General features: G+C 31.4%; 2 long non-coding RNA genes across 4 annotated transcripts; one reads left to right on the plus strand and one right to left on the minus strand.

Annotated features, from left to right (window-relative positions):
- Positions 1 to 890: 890 nt before the first annotated feature.
- LOC112016418 (uncharacterized) lies at positions 891 to 4,951 on the minus strand. 2 transcript variants are annotated; one of them, XR_010628854.1, is made up of 4 exons: positions 4,634 to 4,951; positions 2,910 to 3,094; positions 1,359 to 1,431; positions 891 to 1,110 (listed from the first exon to the last, which is right to left on the minus strand). It is a non-coding gene; the product is annotated as an uncharacterized LOC112016418 (long non-coding RNA). The 2 variants fall into 2 exon arrangements; XR_002883305.2 differs by lacking the exon at positions 1,359 to 1,431 and having other exon boundaries at positions 4,634 to 4,947.
- Positions 4,952 to 8,411: 3,460 nt separating this feature from the next.
- On the plus strand, positions 8,412 to 15,833 carry LOC112027948 (uncharacterized). Of its 2 annotated transcripts, none has more exons than XR_002884556.2 (4): positions 8,412 to 8,792; positions 10,650 to 10,726; positions 11,507 to 11,636; positions 12,279 to 12,686. It is a non-coding gene; the product is annotated as an uncharacterized LOC112027948 (long non-coding RNA). The 2 variants fall into 2 exon arrangements; XR_002884557.2 differs by lacking the exon at positions 12,279 to 12,686 and adding an exon at positions 14,425 to 15,833 and having other exon boundaries at positions 8,413 to 8,792.
- Positions 15,834 to 20,231: the final 4,398 nt, after the last annotated feature.

Here is a 20,231-nt window from a genome sequence, read left to right on the forward strand (position 1 = left end):
TACCCTTGCAATAATGGCATCACTCAAATTTATTTGTGAGGGCTTTTAACCCCTCGCAACTTATTTTTAGCGAGAGGAAGCAGTCGTTGTTAATAACTATTCGTGAGGACATTTTTACCCTCGCAATAATGGCATCGCTAAAATTTATTTGTGAGGGCTTTTAACCCCTCGTAACTTATTTTTAGCAAGGGGAAACAATCATCGTTAATAAATATTTGTAAGGACATTTATACCCTCGCAATAATGGCATCACTCAAATTTATTTGTGAGGGCTTTTAACCCCTCGCAACTTATTTTTAGCGAGAGAAAGCAGTCGTCGTTAATAACTATTCGTGAGGACATTTATACTCTCACAATAATTGCATCGCTAAAATTTATTTGTGAGGGATTTTAACCCCTCGCAACTTATTTTTAGCGAGGGGAAACAATCGTCGTTAATAAATATTTGTAAGGACATTTATACCATCGCAATAATGGCATCGCTAAAATTTATTTGTGAGGGCTTTTAACCCCTCGCAACTTATTTTTAGCGAGAAGAAACTGTTGTCGTTAATAACTATTTGTGAGGACATTTATACCCTCGCAATAATAACATCGCTAAAATTTATTTGTGAGGGCTTTTAACCCCTCGCAACTTATTTTTAGCGAGAGGTTAGGGGTGTCACTATTCTATTAATTGCGAGAGACTTCGTCATCACTATAAAGTTATTTATGACCAAATTTTTATGTCATCGGTGGTAATATTTTATATAATTTTTGAAATATTTTATTATTTATTTTTAATTTATGTTATATCATTTTTGTTTAACCATCATGTTACAATAGTACAAAAATTACTAAAAATTGATACAATAGTACAAAAATTACTAAAAATTGATACAATAGTACAATAATTACTAAAAATTGATCCATTGAAAGATAAAAATTCATATAAGTTCAAACTTTAAAGTATAAATATACAAAGAAATCCTGAAATTCAACTTTGTTTTAAACTTAAACAACTATTCTATGACAAGATCTATATTAGTCTTCCTCTAAGTCACTCTCCAAGTTGTTTTCAACCTCTATGTTATTGTCTGAGTTGTCCTCTTCATCTCTGCTAATACCATCCTAAAATATAAATAAAAAAACATTAAACATGAGTTAAAATGAGTTAAAATGAAACAATTGAAGTGAATTCTAGTATCCCTAGACTGCTTAAGGTAACTTTTTTTTTTTTTTTTTTAAATTTAACAATAACAATAACTTAATTTGATTACTTAAACCCCTATCAAAATTAAATATAAATTAAAATAATATAACAATTATGAAAAACGTAAACCACAAAACACATATGATATACAAATTAAATACAAAACCTATACACAGCTATCAAAACTCAAAACAGTAGATAGTGTCATAGTTGTCCTCTTCATCTCTGCTAATACCATCCTAAAAAATAAATAAAAAAAACATTAAAAATGAGTTAAAATGAAACAATTAAAGTGAATTTGTATTTGTATCAATGCTTCAATAAATAAGTACACATATTACTATATCAAATCTAATCATATAATAATATATCATAAACAACAGTAATAACTTTTTTTTTTTTTAATTTAACAACAATAATAACTTAATTTGATTAATTAAACCACTATCAAAATTAAATATAAATTAAAATAATATAACAATTATGGATTTATGTTCAACAGCCAACAAGGCCCTCTACACAATCCAAAGCTTAAAGTCAAGAAAAATATATCTTGGCCCTTGAAGTTAACAAAAGTGAAACTTCAAGTCCAAACCTAGCCACTGGTTACAACAGGTTCACCCAATGCTAACCTTGGCCAACACTATTAATTATTGTCAGCAGTAATTTTGTCCTAAAACTAAAAGATAGGATAGGCCAAACCATCAAAAAAGGATGCTTCTATGATGGTCTTGCAAGAGAAAAAAAAAACACCAAGGCACTTCATGAACATCAAGGAGAGACCCTTAACAGTGCATGAAGACAAGGGTTCAGAGCTGTGGTTTTACTAGTAGAAACAAAACAAGAAGCAATCAATGTAAACATATATGGAAAAAATCACAAAGTTTTGTTTGGTTCTTATAAATGTTAATTGTTTTGCACCCAGAAAACAAAACTTTTTGGTAAGAAAATTGGTCAAGAATTTTTTTTTTGGATAAGTAATAAAAGTTATATTGAAGATAAAAAATTCTTTATGTTTGCGATGTTGAACACAAAGTATCTTAAAAAAATTACAAGAAGGTCATATAGAAGATCTAAAAGCGTTTTGGAACTAAAAAATAGAGGTAAAATATGTAAAACCCCATGCTCGAGAGCAAACAAACAAGGTACGAATCAACAAGGATTTCATCTGATTGAGAGACCCCCCAACATCCTCGAACATACAACTATTATGTTACTTCCATACTATCCACATCAAGAATGTCGGCACCAAATTCCATACTTCCATTGAAGAAATGGTAAACAAATTTGATTTGGCACAATTAATAAACCCACAAAAGCAAAAGTTGATGGCTGTCCAGTACGGGTTTCTTTATTTATTTTTATAGGTAAGTAAAGCCTAATAGAAATTCAAACAGGAAACTTAAGCAGAATCTTAAATTATTTATTTTGGTGAGAAAGTTAGAGCAACGAACCTCAAGAATTCTATTCTTGAAGTAAAGATTTAGTCCTCAAATCTTAGCCTATCCTAGCTTGGACATGATGATTCATTTTAGTTCTTAATAATTTTAAGTTTGTGCAAAAAAGGTCCTACAGTTAACTCTAACATAAAATTTTTCTTTTTCATCTCCAAATAATTGTGAAACATAGACTAAATGTGTAATGTCTCAAATAATTCTGAAAAACTCTGAGCAACCAAACACTAATAGATGTTAGAAAGAAAGAGAGAAATAAGTACCTCGAGGCTAGACTGGGATTGCTTCTGGGACATATCGAGCTTGCCTTTCTCCAAGGTAACTGCACCAAACCCACCGTATTGCCCTTTCATAACCGGACTCAGCATAGAAGAAGAAGAAACAGCTGGTGGCGCTACCAAGCAATGCTCCAATAAACTCACGGAGGAGGAGAAGTCTCCTTCCACCACTGCCGACGACGAAGAAGGAGAAGAATAAATGTTAATCTTCAAGAGGCAGCAATATACTAAGCTCTAAAGTATGTGCAGAGACAAATGCACTGAAACACGACTGCACACACTTGTTGGGTGTTCATAATAGATTGAATGTATATGAAAATAAGGAAAGCTTTCAGCAATGCACATGGGGAGACACTCTTGCATAGAAATAAACATATGCTTCTCAAAAAGTTTTGGCCTCTTCTAAACTTATTAGTTCTTATGTCCTGTCTATGATATTTAGGAATGCTCTAGTAGGAAGAACCTTCAAAGTTTAGTAACAAAATTACCAAAGTGCAAAATGCAGCATGAAAGAGTCCATTTTTAATATGGCCAACTAAATAATTCCAATCAAGAGTCTAACAATCAAATACACAGAATACAATTTCTGCTCCCATAAATATAAAGAAACAACCACAAAGACCTTAAAATATACAGACAAAAGCTTCACAAACTCAACCAAATGGATAATTAAATTTTAAAAGCAAAATTGCCAGGTTTTATTTAATATTGTTCAGAAAGAGCATTAACGATAAAAACAAAACATTGTGGGAGCAAACACAACAACCAATGGGCCATTACTACAGTGCACACAGCACATGTGCCTAATAAGGGTGCATTGGCATGTGAAGCTAAACTATGTTTCGTTTTGGCGTGTGAAGATGAGCATCACCAACCTCAAGTATGGACTTAACTACACACAGTGGACCCTTGTTGTTCAGCATCCAATTCTCAACAATGTCACTCAAGTTTTTAGCTTTGATTACCAGCCGCTCATGCCATACAAATCCACAAGTAAGCCCGACATGAATCTTTAACAATATTGTGAGGCACAGAAAAATAAGTGAAACAAACAACCAAATTTTGAATATTGTCTTTTATTGCACAACTAATGCTTATATTGCTTATATTGTTCCGCTGCGAATTCTCTTTTAATTGACACAAAAGAGAACCTCATGAACAAAACAAAACAACCAGCTGAGACAAGCAGCAATGCAGCACAAGTTTAACAGAATTCCAAAAGACTCAGGTTTATTCCAAACTCCAAACAGAGTGACACGCATAACTAAACTCTAGACTCAACAAAAACATAAGAAGATAGCCTTGAAGAGTCAGTTTAGCTCCAAGCACAAACAGATGCAATGTGGACAATCAGGTATGGGGTGGGAAAAATCAAACCCAAACATCACATATCAAGTCTAAGAGGGATTTCATTGAACATGTGGAATGCAATAAAAACAAATATGTAGAACCGTGCAAATTTTAATCTACAGTCAAAGAAACCCAAAAATTCAAATTGGGTCCAATTTAGTAACATCATAGATACAATAGCAAACAACTAAACACATATTGCAGGATTTGAATATTTATATGAGCTTGCCAATAAAATCTATTGTGGCCCAATTCATTGTCGAATAACCTCATCATTGAAAAACCAAAAACCCAAGACAAATATTGTATGAAAAAACAAAAATAAAAAGTGCTAAATAAATAAAGAGTGGAAGCCATACCGTTAGGGGTGTGTCAGGCGGCTGAGGGAGGAAAGGAGTCCGAGGATGGCCGCGATGGCTGTGTTGTTGGAAGTGGTGGTGTCGGCGGCAGAAGGTAAGGCCGATGGACTGTGAGGGAGAGTGAGGGAGAATGAGGTTGTCGGAGGACTGTTGGACCCGCGGCTGGGAGGACGGTGGTGGCTTGGCAGTCCGAGCGGCGAGGGTACGAAGACGAGAGTTAGGGAGAATGGGATAGAGAGTGTTTGGGTGAGGCTCGGCAGTCCGATGGTTTGATTTGTGAGAGAGTAAAGAAATCCCAAATTTTTACCATGTGTTTCGGTGGGAATCGAAGAGTTTTAGAGGGAATTTAGAATCTTTATTGTGACAACATTTTTTCCTATTGTGACAATATTCAGAATTTTAAAGCTGCTGCAATAAAGAAAGAGTGGGCTAAGGTTTATTATGACGGAAATATAACTTTTTGTAGCGAAAATTAATCCCGCCTTAATAGTTCCTTAAGGATTTTTTTGATAAAGTAATATTTAATACTTGAAATTAATAAAATATAATTTAATAATTAAAAAAATATAATTTAATCCTAAAAATTAACAAATATATAATTTAATACTTCAAATTACTAAAATGCAATTTAATACTACATGTTAATAAAATATAATTTACTAATTAATAACAATATAATTAATACTTCCAATTATGTAAATATATTTTAATACTACAAATTATTTGAGTATAATTTAATAATTAGTAAGATTTAATATAATACTTCAAATTAATAAAATATAATTTAACACTACAAATTAATAAAATGAAATATATTAATTAATAGAAATATATTTTCATAATTCAATTTAACAAAACTTAATTGAATTTAATACTTCAAATTAATAAAATATAATTCCTCGCTACAAATTACTAAAATATGATGTAATAACTAGAAAAAAATGTAAGATGAGACTGGAAGACCAAAAAATTAAAATATAATTTAATATTACTTTGGAATGACTAAAATACCCCTAAAACTAAAAGAATGACAACTTACCTGCATAACCGCAGAAAATGACCGAAACACCCCTACCACCCAAAAAATGGTTAAAACACTCCCAAAGTAAGAAAAATAGCTTAAATACCTTTTGTGGGGACGCATGTCTGAATATATATTGGGCTTTGGGCCTTGTCCGAGGAGTCACAGTGGTTTGAGAATGAATCAATAGCAAGAGAGACGTAATATGACCGTAATGACTGGAAGAGGTTGTCCGAGGAGGAATATCCCCTCGGCTAAATGCAATGGAGATCAAAATATGCCTCCTGTCATCGAGGGTGACGTGCCAGGAGGTTCTATTGGTAAAGACATGCGCTATAAGCGTAAGGGAAGAATGGAAGCTAGGAAATATCTAAGGAAAAGCTGCTGCCACCGCATTAAATACTCTGCAGCTAATTTTTTGGCCGAATTTATGTGGAAAAAACTCCTGAACAATGCTACCTTGGTTGCCCCGAGTCACAGAGGGCCTGTAAGGGTGATCGATGGGACAAGCTATTAAGTAGTGGCTTAGATGTTCAACAAGTGGAAAGCCAAGATCATTCAAAATGAGATATATAATGTAAGAGACTCTTAATGAAAAAGAGGAGGGAGAAAAAAAGGGAGAAACATTGTCGCCACTTAGAACTGACTTTGTAATCACACTTGAAAGAAATATATATAAGGATTGATCTCCTCGGACCATACCGAGGACGATTTTTTTTTAGTTTAGATCAATTTATTTTCTTTTTTCCGTCTTCTAAATCCATTATATAGTTTGTCCAACTTGTTAAAGCCCAGTTTTCCAACTCACTCCCTACAAATTCATTATTTTGGGCTTTTTGGGCTTGAGTCTATATACTTTTTGGGCTTAAGAGCAAAATCGGGGCCCTACACCTTTGAAGCCTAAAAAAAGACCACAATACCCTTGAATCCTAAGAGAACACCAAAATTGGAGGAAATATAATATATTATTCAGTGAAAACGACTAAAATACCCCTAAGACTAAAAGAAGGCCAACCTACCCCACAAACTCAAAAAATGGCTCAGACACCCCTACCACCCAAAAAATGACTGAAATACCTCTGAAGCAAGAAAAATAACTGAAATTTAGAATGAAGCCTATAAAAAGACCAAAATACCCCTGACAATTGAAAATGAACCAAATACCCCATAGGTAGGGATGGCAAATGAGCGGGTTGAGTCATAAATTGGTTGGATGTGTAATTACCCATTTATGACCCGTTTATATATAAATTAATTATCTATTACTAACTCAACCCATTTAATTAGTAACCCACCAATTTAACCTAATATCTCTAAAATTATCAAATATGCTCAAAAACAACTAAAATGACCAAAATATCCTCAAAATCTCTAAAATGAGCAAAATACCCATGAAACCTCAAAAATGACTAAAATACCCCCAATATCTCTAAAATCATTGAATATGCTTAAAAACCATTGAAATGATCAAAATAACTCCAAAATCTCTAAAATGAGCAAAATACACCCCCCCCCCCAAACCTCTAAAATGTCCAAAATACCACCAAAACCTAAACAATTACCAATATACCCTCAAAATATCACGAAAACATTTGTAAATTTTTTTTGAAACATTTTAGGGTTTCAATTGGGTTAGGTTTCTATTGGTCTTGTATTTTGGAAGTCTTGATAGAAATAAAAAGGAAAAATGCATTAATGGTACTAAAGAATGTTCACAATATAATATGAAAATGATTATGATCGATAAACTTCAACAACCTAATTATGAATGTTTGAATTTTTTGTTTTTTTTTTTTTGGGTGATAGGTAACATGTCAATTTGTAATCCTATAGTAAATTTGTGTTATCCTTAGTATCACTAATAATAATAAAAAAGGTAAACAACCATTATACACACACACACACCCACCTACACATATATAAATACATACATATACACATACACACATATATAATTTTATAAAATTTTGAGCCTTTTATAATAGGGGACAATGCCTTTTTTCTTATGAGTAAAATTTTGAGCCTTTTGTGATGGGGACCTTAGGCCAGCCTTGCAGGGGCATGGGTCTACTACTATTTGACAGTTTTGAAAATGGCACCAAATTCAAAGTCCAACCATTGGATAGGAAGAGCACGGTAAATAATGAGCATTGGTGAAATTAGGGTGTGATTGGATGGTTTGATTGTGAGAGCGGACTGATCAAAGTATGGGTGCACAACATGTAACCTTCATGCGCCAATTTAGATTCCAATTCTTACCGTTGGATTTGCATAGCATGGTAAAAATGGTGTTGATGAAATTTAAGCTCAATTGAACAACCAGATCGAGCTCAAATTAAACCATTTTCACATATAAGCAAACCCATCATTTGTTTTAATATTTAATAGCTGAACTATATTGTTATTTTATAGTATTTGATATAGCTCACTATGGAGATTTCTAATTGTTCTTTTAATATATGACATATAATCTTTTTTATTATCTAATTTTGGGAAGCTATTCAATTTATGAATAATATCTAATTTATTTCATTAATTAACCTATGTATTTCATATACATACTCCTATTTATTATTGTTTATTATAAAAAATTATACTAATTGTTTAAACTTTAAACCTTATAAACTTCAAACCACATGCCACTGCATATATTCTAAAATTTAAATTAACAAAAAAAAGTTTCTTATAACACGCAATTTCTTATAAACATTTAAACCTTAGCGCCACATGTCCATCAATTCCCCTTTCCCTCAAAATTTTGTTCACTTTTCCCTCTAACACTCCTTACTTCCAACTCCCTCAGAACACAATTCCCCTTTCCTCTAATTTTTTCACTTTTTCCTCTAACACTCCCAACTCACGCCAACTGACAACACGCAACTGCACGGCAAGACACCCAAAAAAAAAACAAATGAGAAAAGCGCCTAAAGATCAAGACAATTGAAAAAAAGAATACCTAATTTTCTAAGTGAGCCAAAGAAGAAGAAGAAGAGCAAGAGATCTGGCGTGATTGCTCTGACCAGTACCTCTCTCTCGACGAAGACTTCTCCGATCTCGATCTCCTCTAGTTCTTTCGCCTCCAAGGCTTAGACAAGCACGACAACCCCATTTTCCGTGTTGTGGGAAAGTACTTTCCCGGTAAACAAACATGACTATGACCTCTCTAGCTTGTTGCTTCACTTCGTTTTGTGTTTTTGTTATCTGGTTTTGTTTAATTTGTGTATCCTTTATATATATATATATATGATGATTGATATTGATTCTTATTGTTTTTAAGCAATTTGAGCTAGTTTGGCATCTGGGTTTTTGTTGGTTTTGAAAAAATAAAGTTCCTCCTTTTTTGTGGTGTTGTAATTTGATTCGAATTTAAGTGATGTTGTGAGTAACTTTTAGGTTATTTTGGCATCTGGGTTTGTTTTGTTCTCATGTTTTATATGGAAGATAGTTTATTTTTGCTTAAGTTCTGTAAATCAAGTAAGGGGTTTGTTTGGTTTTATCTGAATTATTAGTTAGTGAAATGGGTTCTATGTGGTCTTTTGTGGAAGCTGACTAATTTTGAAAGCCTTTTCTTTTGCTGCATTTGTGTGATTTCTATTCAGTTCTCCATATTCCCAAGACACAAATAGTGAGTTTGATAGGTTCAATGTTGAAGTTTTCTAAACAAATGGTTATGGCATATGGAGATGGATCAACATTATAAGCTTATGAGAAACTCTAAACAGTGGTGAAGGACTTGCGAGAGCACCTAGCGTTCTCTTGATAATGTTGAAAACTTTCCGTGTTTTGTTCTGTTAATTGCTTTGATTGCCTTAATAGCTGAAACTGGTGCTTGAAAATTACTTTTCTTTACGGGAATTTGTTACCTAAGTTCAATATATTTTTACTTATGGAAAGGATTATCTGATGTTTCTATAATATTCAAAATACTAGTTAAATAAAGTAATAAATTTCGAACAAATTGGGAACATATGTATGAATTCTTTTCATTAATAATTAAGAAAAAAAAAAAAAACTCTATATTAGGGGCTGCTGTACAGATTCTTTTTAGTAAAAAAAACTATCGTGGGTGCAGCTGTATGATTTTCTCATCAATGTTTTCTAGATTAGTTGTAAGATATGAATCTATTCTCTACACCTCATTCTTTGTTTTTCTTCTCTTTCATTTTCCTCTCTTTTTTGTTTTGACCCCTTTGTTTCCATCTAAGTTCTTGTGAGTTGTGACTTCTTCACATTGAACCCATAGCACTTCCTTGCTGTTGTAGTCTATGTTCTTGATGATATATATATATATATATATATATATATATATTTATTACCATTTTGTTTCCAATTGATTTTTACTGTATTCAATGAATTTTTTGTGTCACTGCTTATTTTTCTTATCATTCTCATTTTACTGGTACTTACGTTTAGATGCATGTTACATCTTGAATAATCAGTATTCTTTGAATGTTTGGGCTTATAGTCATACTAATCTGATATTTTCATAATTTGTTCCCATTGTCTTACAATACTTTGAATGCAAGTTTCCTGTTAATTTTTTGTTTCTAATTATATTAGCTGCAACCTCCTTAACTTCTTCTTTGTGTATGTTACATTAAAGTTATAGAAACCATGCTTATGGATTTTGGTTATTAATTTTTACTGTCCCCCCATGTCTACTAATTTATTTCTCCATATCTTTTGTTTTTATACCTTAGCAATAATTTATCAGCTAAAATGATTTTATTGATGATTAAAAACAGCATGGGGGCAGTGTTGTAGATGTTTGTTGTGGTTCACATCGGACCATTCAAAACAAGGCTTTTGTTCATAAAATCAATTGTATATCGTGAGTGATGTAAGAGAGTATCTCCTGTTTCTATAAGAAGTTTAAAAACTTAAAATTTTCTTGTTTGGGCAGTTTTATCTCCTAATGTTGTTGGATAACCTTTTTCTAAATGACATATTTTAATTATTTGACTGCCTTATGAGATGCCTCTTTCTTTTATGTAGTAGCTGTGGTTGTGAGTGGAGAGAGGCTAGGCAGCGGCAGCAGAGCAATAGCAGAATCAGGAATTGGAACCCCACAGGTTGGTTAATGTGTGAACAATTCAATTGCATATATACAAATTTGGGCTTTGTTTCTTCTTTTCTTTAATGCCAATTCCTGTTGTAATTGGTGTCTTGGTGGGGTAATTATGTACTTTTTCCTTTTTAGTTAGGATGATATAATGATAGATTAGGCTATTGGTTTTGAGATCCAATCTCTATCTCTCTCTCTTCTTAGCTATTTGTTTTCTGGTTAATTTTTGTTCTCTAGAATTATTGGTTTTCAACTGGAATTGGTAATTTCTTAAAGCATCAATTGTAAATTTTTATTGTTAGTTAAGAGTAGAGCTAGTTTTATTTATTTATTTATTTATTTTTACTAACGAAAGTTGGTAGCATCTGGTCCTTTGTCTATGCACTGGTTCTTTTATTGTTTGAATGTAATAGTCAATACTTTCTTTTTCTTTTTAGTACCATCTATAACTCAGTTTATTTTTTCCTTTATCTCCTACCTAAATAATTTGAAAGAATGATTATAAAAGAAATCTTTTGTTTGCTGCTGTATTGGTGGTGCAGAGAGAAATAGACAATTTGGCATAGTTGATCTGTGTTGTTGCTTAAGGCCTAACTAACTGAAAATCTTTGGTTTCTAATATTAAAATACTAGACTCTTTTTCAAAATTTTAAAATATAATTCCTGTGTGTTCTGTCACACTATTTTACTAGCACAATGCAAACATATATATCACTTAGCAGGAAAAAAAAGACATATTCATCATTTTGTCTTTTGGATGCTTATATGGTTTACTTGATTATTGTAGGCTGTACTCTGCCAAACTTGGGTTTGGATCCCCTCCAAAAGACTATTATGTGCAAGTTGACACAAGAAGTGACATTCTATGGGTGAATTGTGTTGGCTGCAAGAGCTGTCCAAAGAAAAGCGGTCTTGGTGTATGTGCTTCTAACTTTTCATTTAAATTGAATTTCTGTCTCTTTGCTAAAAGATGGTTCCTTTATTAGGTACTTTTTATGAGCTCTCCTTAAAATTGCATGTTAGATACCATCGCATTACCATGTGACTTACACACACACACACACACACACACACACAATCTGATTGTATTAAAGTCTCAGATTATTTCAATGACTTGATCCGTTCAAAGTTTGTAGTCAAAACTATTTGCAATTGCATGCTCCATCAATGTAGTGTACAATCTGATTGTATTAAAGTCTCAGATTATTTCAATGACTTGATCAGTTCAAAGTTTGTAGTCAAAACTATTTGCAATTGCATGCTTCATCAATGTAGTGTGATGTATGATACAAAATAAAAATAACATTATTAACATTATCAATTACTATAAAATTTGTTTGTTTCCTTAAAGGGCTATATCTTTTATCCATTTGGATAAGATGGCACTTCCACTCTACATAACTATGGGGAGGTGGGTGAACTCATGAATTTAATCACTTTATGTTGGAAGTTTTCTCAGTACTAGAAATGTTAATTTTTTAGTCCATAGTTGCTCATCAACATTGATAGAGAGAGTTGTAATTAGTACTGATTTTGCCCTTGCTTTTCTTTGTCATCAGGGTATTACCTTTTGTTGTAGTTGGGGAGTAGTTTTGGTTTGCAATATAGTTCTTAACATGTGTGGTTATATTTTGTGTTTGCAATTTGGGAGGGATAGCAGTGAGCCAAGCAATAATAGCCTAGAAGGTGCTCTACTGATCTGTTTTCTTCTTTTCTTACCCCACCCCACAATCTGAATTTGTAACTCCTACCCTTTTTTGAGTATTTTACCAAATGACTTTCTTCTATTGCTCCCTTTATATGTGCTTGTTGTTGTCGCTGACACCATTATTAATTTGAGATATCAAAATGATTGTTTATCACTGAGAGAATATATTATTTGTCATGACTTGGCTCCAACGTCTTACTGTAAAGTATTCTTTGAGGAATGTGACAATCTCAATTAAATTATTTGTGTTTTTATTTAAGTTTTACTTTATACATGACATGCAAGCCATCCTAGTACGAGGGATATAAGGTTCATTATAGAATGATGAATTTATAGTCAAGTACCCCTTTAAGAATCCATCTTAATTTGGGATCATAGTTTTTTTCCTCATTAAGGCCAACTTCAAACTTGTACTATGTTCCAATCTTCACACTTGTACTTTTTTTTAAAAAAAATGTAAAAGGTTTGGTGTTGCTTCTTACAAGATGGCTGAAGCATAGGCATTGATTTTCTTTAAATTGCCATATTGGAGCACACTTCTGTTACATCACAATTTGGATGCGATGCATGTTGAAAAAAAAAATTTGACAGTGTGATTAGGACAATTATGAATATTAAAGACAAGACATGGAAGGAACTAATTTATTATTTTGTGTTCATTCCTGTCCCGGGCACAACATAAATCAAAATATATTTGTAGGACAAATTTGATGTTGGACATCTATCTAATAAGCATTTTCCACAAAATGGGAAGGAAACACAGGTTGTTTGTTTATAATTGCTAAAAATTTCTTCATGCTTCCGTTTTTAAAGAACTATTTAATGTAATTCTTCTTTGTTTCAAATAAAGCATTTCTATCCTTTTTAGCTCAAAAATAAAGAAATAAATAAAGAGACTTGGCTTATTTGATAATGTTTATATTGTGATTGGCTTGTATTTCAATTGGACAAGCTCGCTTTCCTCGATGGGAAGAAAATTTTATTCACTTTTAAGAAAGAGAGAGAGTACAAAAGGCTGCTATTTTTGAATTTCAGACTACCATTTTGAAGTTAAAATTGGTATCATTTTTTTATGGATAAAATTTATTAGAAAATAAGAACAGACCTTTCATATATAGTATGTATAGAAGGAATTTTTTTAGGCCTTAAACAAAAGGTTTATCTAAAGAATACATAGTGCTATATGTTTATGTATTTATTTTTATTTTTCTTTGAATTTTAGAATAACTAATAATTTCATGATTATTTGCGAAGGCCAATTGTGGCCTTTGCAAATAATTTAGTATTAGGGAGGGTATATTTTTAACTCACACAAAAAATAAACTTTTTGCAAGGAATTTTTATTGTCCCTCGGAAATAATTTGGTGGGAACATTTCCCTCCAAATTTTTTTACATTTTAATGATTATTTGTGAAGGTTGATTCTAGCCCTCGCAAATAATTTAGTATTAGTGACGACATTTTTTTTAACCGTCACAAATAATACACTTTTTGCGAGAGATTTTGAATTGTCCCTTGTAAATAATATGGAGGGAAAATTTTCCTCCAAAATATTAGCATTTGTGACGGCTATAACATATAATTGCGATAGCTTTTTTCGTTGGTCACAAATATTTCACATTTTATCAAGTATTTGTGAGGGTTTTATTTTTCTATCGCAAATAAGATTTTTTGAGAGGGCTTTTTGGGTCCGTCATAAATTCTTGGTCACTAATAGGCACTCTCTCTAATATGATTACTACTAGATTCATCTACCACTTTTAACTCTTACAAAATACAAATTTCAAATCTGATTCAAAATTGAAGTCTACCTAACCAATTGCACTGTACATACACGCACTAGAAACCATTTCTCAATTATGAATGAAAGTTCCCAAACAAATCCATCCATGATGACCATGAAACATTTCAATGAATTTATTTTCCACAATGTAAATAAGCATTACCTACTAATCATTTGGTGTTCAAGTAATAACTTGGAATATTTTAATCATACAGTACAACAAAAAGGCATTGATTGAGGTGTAGATTGACTGAGGGGAACAGTCAAAATCAAGCTTGAAAAGCTTCTTATTTGAGGTATTGAGTTCTAAATTTTTCTTTTCATTTCTTATTTTTAATAATGTTTTAACTTGTTTTCTTGCTTTGTTTGTGTTTTATAATGTTTGTTTAGCTTAGGTTTTCTTTACTTTATGATTTGATGCATGTTAGGTTGTTAGATTTAAGTTTTTGTTTGTTTTTTTTTTTTGTGTGTTTTTAGTTTCTGGGTTAGGGTTTAAGGTGTGTCTGCATGCGCATGCTTCAGCATGCATACATAGGCTTGAAGAATGCGTACACATACAACTAACTTGCGTATGTAGGCCTATGTATGCGCACACATACTTATGCCCAAAAACCCTAATTCAAGCTTTTTATTTCTGTTTCTTTGTTTCTTTCCCATGATATGCTTTTGTTTTGCCCCTATTTTATGATTTTGAGTCTTTGTTACCTCATTTAGATACTTTTTTGCTTTAACATGCTAGATTAGGGTTTCCTTTATTTTTTTGCTTTAATATCATGAACATGCATAAAACATGATCATGTATTAATGCCATGGGTGTTGAGATGCAGTAAGGTGAGTAAGGTATGTAATGCATTCATATGAACATGCATTTTTTTTTTTGTTATAAGAGCTTTATCTTCCTTTGATGAACATGCATATGCAAGTCTATATGCCACGCTTTGAATGATAATACGATTTGTTTGATGCCTATGTTTCTGCCTTGATTTGATATATACATGTTTTTGCCTTGGATGTAATGGATGCTATGCATGATAGATGTATGCTAGGTTGTTTGATTGCCATGATAGATGTGTGATAGGGTATGTGATGTGCTGATAAGCATGATATATGTATGTTAGGGTTTGGGATGAAATGTTATGTTGTATGTTTAGATGTATGCTAGTGTGTGTGTGTGTGTGTGTTTAAGATGCAATGTTGAATGTGCCCTTAATAAGATTAAGACGTAGGACACAATGAGTGGAAGCTAACCCATGGGTTGGGTGGTTTTGAGTGCTTAACACTTTTCCAAAATTGTACCTAAACTTCGAACCCATACTCTGGCAGTAAGATCAGTTCTTTCATGTAATAAGGGCACCATATTCATAGTTTCTAAACCATAAAACTAGGTGGCGACTCCTTGTTTCTCTGCTCTAGTCCACTTGGTCGAGGCATACTCCCCAAATCACACATTGTGCCCACATGAGGTAAAAATAACATGATGAAATAGATAAATGAGATGGGTTCAAGTTACACCTGGTATAACTTCATAAAAGTTACACATTTTTTAAGCCATAATTTCTAAAGATCAAACAGTTAAAAGAAAACATTATTATTCATCATTATATCATTAAATACTTACCAAATTAAAAGCATCCTCATTATCTTTTTCCTTATTAATTGCTAATTGTGTTTTTTTTTTCCTCTCTCTTTAGTCTTTATTAAGTCCTTTCACTGTAATATATATATATAACTAAATTGAGGTAATATTTTACGGTAAAATTTTATATTTATTATATAATATATATATATATATATATAAAATAATAGTAAATCTGAAACGGTACACCAGTATTGACCAGTACCAAAATATATCATTTTACTGGTTAAATTGGTACAGCTTTCGGTACAAGATTGATTGCATTTAATGGGACCTTAGAACTTTTGCGAGTGCTTGTCTCATATTTTATGACTATCTCAATTTGTGAGTGTCAAAACTTTTGAATTTTTTTGTTAATATATTTTTTTGTTGGATTTGCTATTTCTTTCTATTTTACAATATTGATATAATAGAAATTCATCTTTGGAGTCTTTTTTTTTTTTTTAACACATTTTTTTAGCCTTTTTTAGTACATTTTTGCAAATTTACTTATTTATGTGTTCGCTTGTATATATGAGATTCCTAAACTGGTTGAATTGTTATTTGTCATTATTGTTTTGCTATATGCTTTTTCGGGTGGTTTGAATTTAGGTATAGGAGGCCCATACATGTTGCCAGAAATAGGTTTCATGAGAACTTCTAATAAGACAATTTTACTCCACATATCCCATAAACAAAATATAAACGAAAAATAGAAAAGCTCCTGAACATGCGCGTAGTGCGTGTTTAGAAGCTAGTATATATATGGTTGGGTTCAAATTACACATAGTATAATTCTAGGTAATGTTATACCACATTTTTTTTTATTGGATTAATATTTCAATAATCTAACCATTGGATTACATATTCTCTATATTCTTAATATCCATACCAAGTTTATATTCTTAACATGCATAATAAGTTATGTTCCAATTGGATGTTAATTACTATTCAATTTATAAATTCATATTTTATGCACAATTTTAAACAAAAAAAAAAAACAAAAAAAGATATTTAAACATTTGACCAATGATATAGTTTGTTTGTCAAAATTCACATCAAATAAAGAATATATATGAGTAATGTAACACAGTTTAGAATTACACCAGATGTAATTTTAAGCAATATTATATCATTAATATTTTTTTATTGGATGCAAATTTTAGAAAATCCACGGTTAGGTTTTATTATATTCATATACTTTCCACTCTTGCAAAATTTCAAAACGATTAAAGATCAATAATTATGTCATTAATCAAATATTTAAAATTAAAGTTTTTGCAATTTAAAATTATGCATTTAAAATGGGTTTATGGATCAAATAGTAAATATCTTTGGATTGGAGCAAAATTTGACATGCACATCAAAAATAGAAAACAAGTAATCCAATTATGAAGTTTTCAAATTATTATTCCAAATAAAAAGTTATCAAATGATGTAACATTCTTGAATTATATATATATATATATATATCATGAGATGGGTTCAAGTTATACCTAGTGTAACTCCAAAAAAGTTACAGCTTTTTTAAGCCATAGATTTCTAAAGATCAAACGGTTAAAAGAAAACACTATTATTCATCATTATATCATTAAATACTTACCAAATTAATAGCATCCTCATTATCTCTTTCCTTATTAATTGCTAATTGTGTTTTTTTTTTTCCCTCTCTCTTTATTCTTTATTAAGTCCTTTTACTGTAATCTTTTTTTTTTTTCTCCTTCTCCTACAATTCATCAAACGTTTCTACCGTCATCTTTCTGCCCTAACTCCTAGAGTTACAAAAATTACAATAAAACATAAAAAATGATTAAATCATAAAAATAGAAGCCTATATTAATTCGATATCCAACCACAGACTTCGAAAATTTTTTCCTACAAAATCAAACTGTGATTCATATCTTGTGATATTGTGCAACAATGAATGGAGTTTAGACCTCTTTGGAGTAAAGTTTCAAAAATGTGTGAGAGAATCTGATGGTTTTATCGAACTCATTGATATTCTTCTACAAAATTAGTTGGATGCACTGGAGTTTCATGGATCTGTAGTAACAATATGGTTGTTGATTTGCCATCAACGTAATTAAGTGGTACATTGTGGCACCTGAGTGATAGGAAATTAGGATTAGGAAGCTTCTTGTGGATTAGTATTACCCATTGAACCCTCACTCTAACGTGGTTGTGCCAATTTTAGAGGTACATTAGTTTGGATTAAAAATCTATCCTTAGTGATAAAAATATATCCGGCAACCACACCATATACAAGTCCTAAGTTTATAGAAGTCTATCCTTAGTGATAAAATAATCAGATTGTATCTTAGGTGACGAGGTTGTTTGCAAATCAACTAACATTTTAAAAAATATTTTAAAAAATCAAGTAAATAAAATTGGAACACAAGATACAAGGAACCTAAACTAAAATAATTAGAAGTTATTTTCAAGAATTCGTGGTTTTAAACATTTTGTTAAAAAGATGAGGAAAGTGATAGAGGTTTTACTTAAGGGAGTAAAAAATTGATTGAAGTACGGAAAGGTTAGAAAGATGAGGGTAGAAACGTTTGATGAATTGCAGGAGAAGAAAAAAAAATTATAGTGAAAGGACTTAATAAAGACTAAAGAGAGAGGAAAAAAAAAACGCAATTAGCAATTAAAAAGGAAAGAGATAATGAGGACGCTTTTAATTTGGTAAGTATTTAATGATATAATGATGAATAATAATGTTTTCTTTTAACTGTTTGATATTTTAGAAATCTACGGCTTAAAAAATGTGTAACTCTTATAGAGTTACACAAGGTATAACTTGAACCCATCTCATATATCATTTTCCTCCTTAAGTTTTGGCTTTGTTTGTTTCATAGTTTTTCTCTTTTAAATATCTCTATTTCTCCGTTTCTTCTCTTCAAATGATGAATCTTTCTTTGAGTCTAGTGAAGGTAGATGTTCCTCCACCAGAATCGCAAATTATCGTTGTCTCTTCAAATTATAGAATTACACAAGGTGTAAGTTGAACTCATCTCATATATTATTTTCCTCCTTAAGTTTTGGCTTTGTTTGTTTCATAGTTTTTCTCTTTTAAATATCTCTATTTCTCCCGTTTCTTCTCTTCAAATGATGAATCTTTCTTTGAGTCTAGTGAAGGTAGATGTTCCTCCACCAGAATCGCAAACTATCGTTGTCTCTATTTGGTATTGAATTTCAATTAGCAATCATTGATCTATCTCTTCGATCTCCCTTAGTTAGGACTGCCACCTATTGACCATTATCTGATGTTGAATTCAGCCATCAACCTTAGCAGTTATATTTTTTCATTGAAACATTCTTAATTTGCGAGTTTGATTCTACTCAACCCTTTTTCTTTTTTTTTTTTTAATTCATATTCTAAATTTTCACCATGAATGAAAATTATGTAAAAGGAACTAGAGTAAAAATTTTCAATTCCTCATTTATTTTATTTGTTTTTAATTTTTATATCAAATTTTCTTTTATCATCCATATAACATAAAAATCACCTTAAATTTTATAATGCAAATTCACTTTATATAACAAAAAATATATTAAACAGGACAAAGTTTTTTCTATAAAATTTGTGTAATATAGTTTTAGTGTTAATCCATTTTCCTAATTTTTTTTTTAATCTTTATAATGCATGTAGTTTTTCAAGCTCTATCTCCACTCCACCAGCTTAAATATTTGGGACAATTCGTAACTTATTATTATATCAATGAGGGTTGTCATAATTAGGTTGAACTCTACTCCCAGCTTTTCCAATTTAAACTTTTGAGAGTATTAGTAATTTATTATGATATTAGAGTAAGTAGTCTTAAGTTTATACAATTCTTTGCCTTGCTAACTTATACTTTTGGTACAATTGTTAATTTATCATAATATAAAAACAATCTATTTTCTAAGGCAACAAAGCAACTTTGTATAGGAAATGATATTTTCAAGAATTTTTCTTATCCAGACGGCTAGAATTTTGAAAATGCTTATATGTACAACATGAAATAAATTAATAAACTAATACGGTGGAAATGGTTAAAAGAGCAATCACCTAGCTAGATGTTAAAAGATAAGTGTAATGAGAGTGTGATCAGTTGCTTGAGATTTGCTTCCACTTTGAAAAAACTCTGCATCATGGTTACCACCTCCCTCCCATCAGGCCTAATTAATTACCTTTAGAGATTTCTTCTCACCACTGATACTTCATTTCCTCAATTGGGAATCTGCATAGCTTTCATTCTCATTATCTTTCATACATGGTTGTATGAGGTCTTTTAATAAGTGGCTACTAGCTAGCTTGGGTTGCTGGACACGAATCGTTCATGATACTTTGAAGTAGTTTGCAATCTCATTTTCCTCAATTAACCAAAGATTAATTTCCCTCCACCACCATAGCATTCTCATTAT

This window comes from Quercus suber, unplaced genomic scaffold, assembly GCF_002906115.3.
Source record: "Quercus suber isolate HL8 unplaced genomic scaffold, Cork oak 2.0 scaffold_70, whole genome shotgun sequence".
Taxonomy (NCBI): Eukaryota; Viridiplantae; Streptophyta; class Magnoliopsida; order Fagales; family Fagaceae; genus Quercus; species Quercus suber.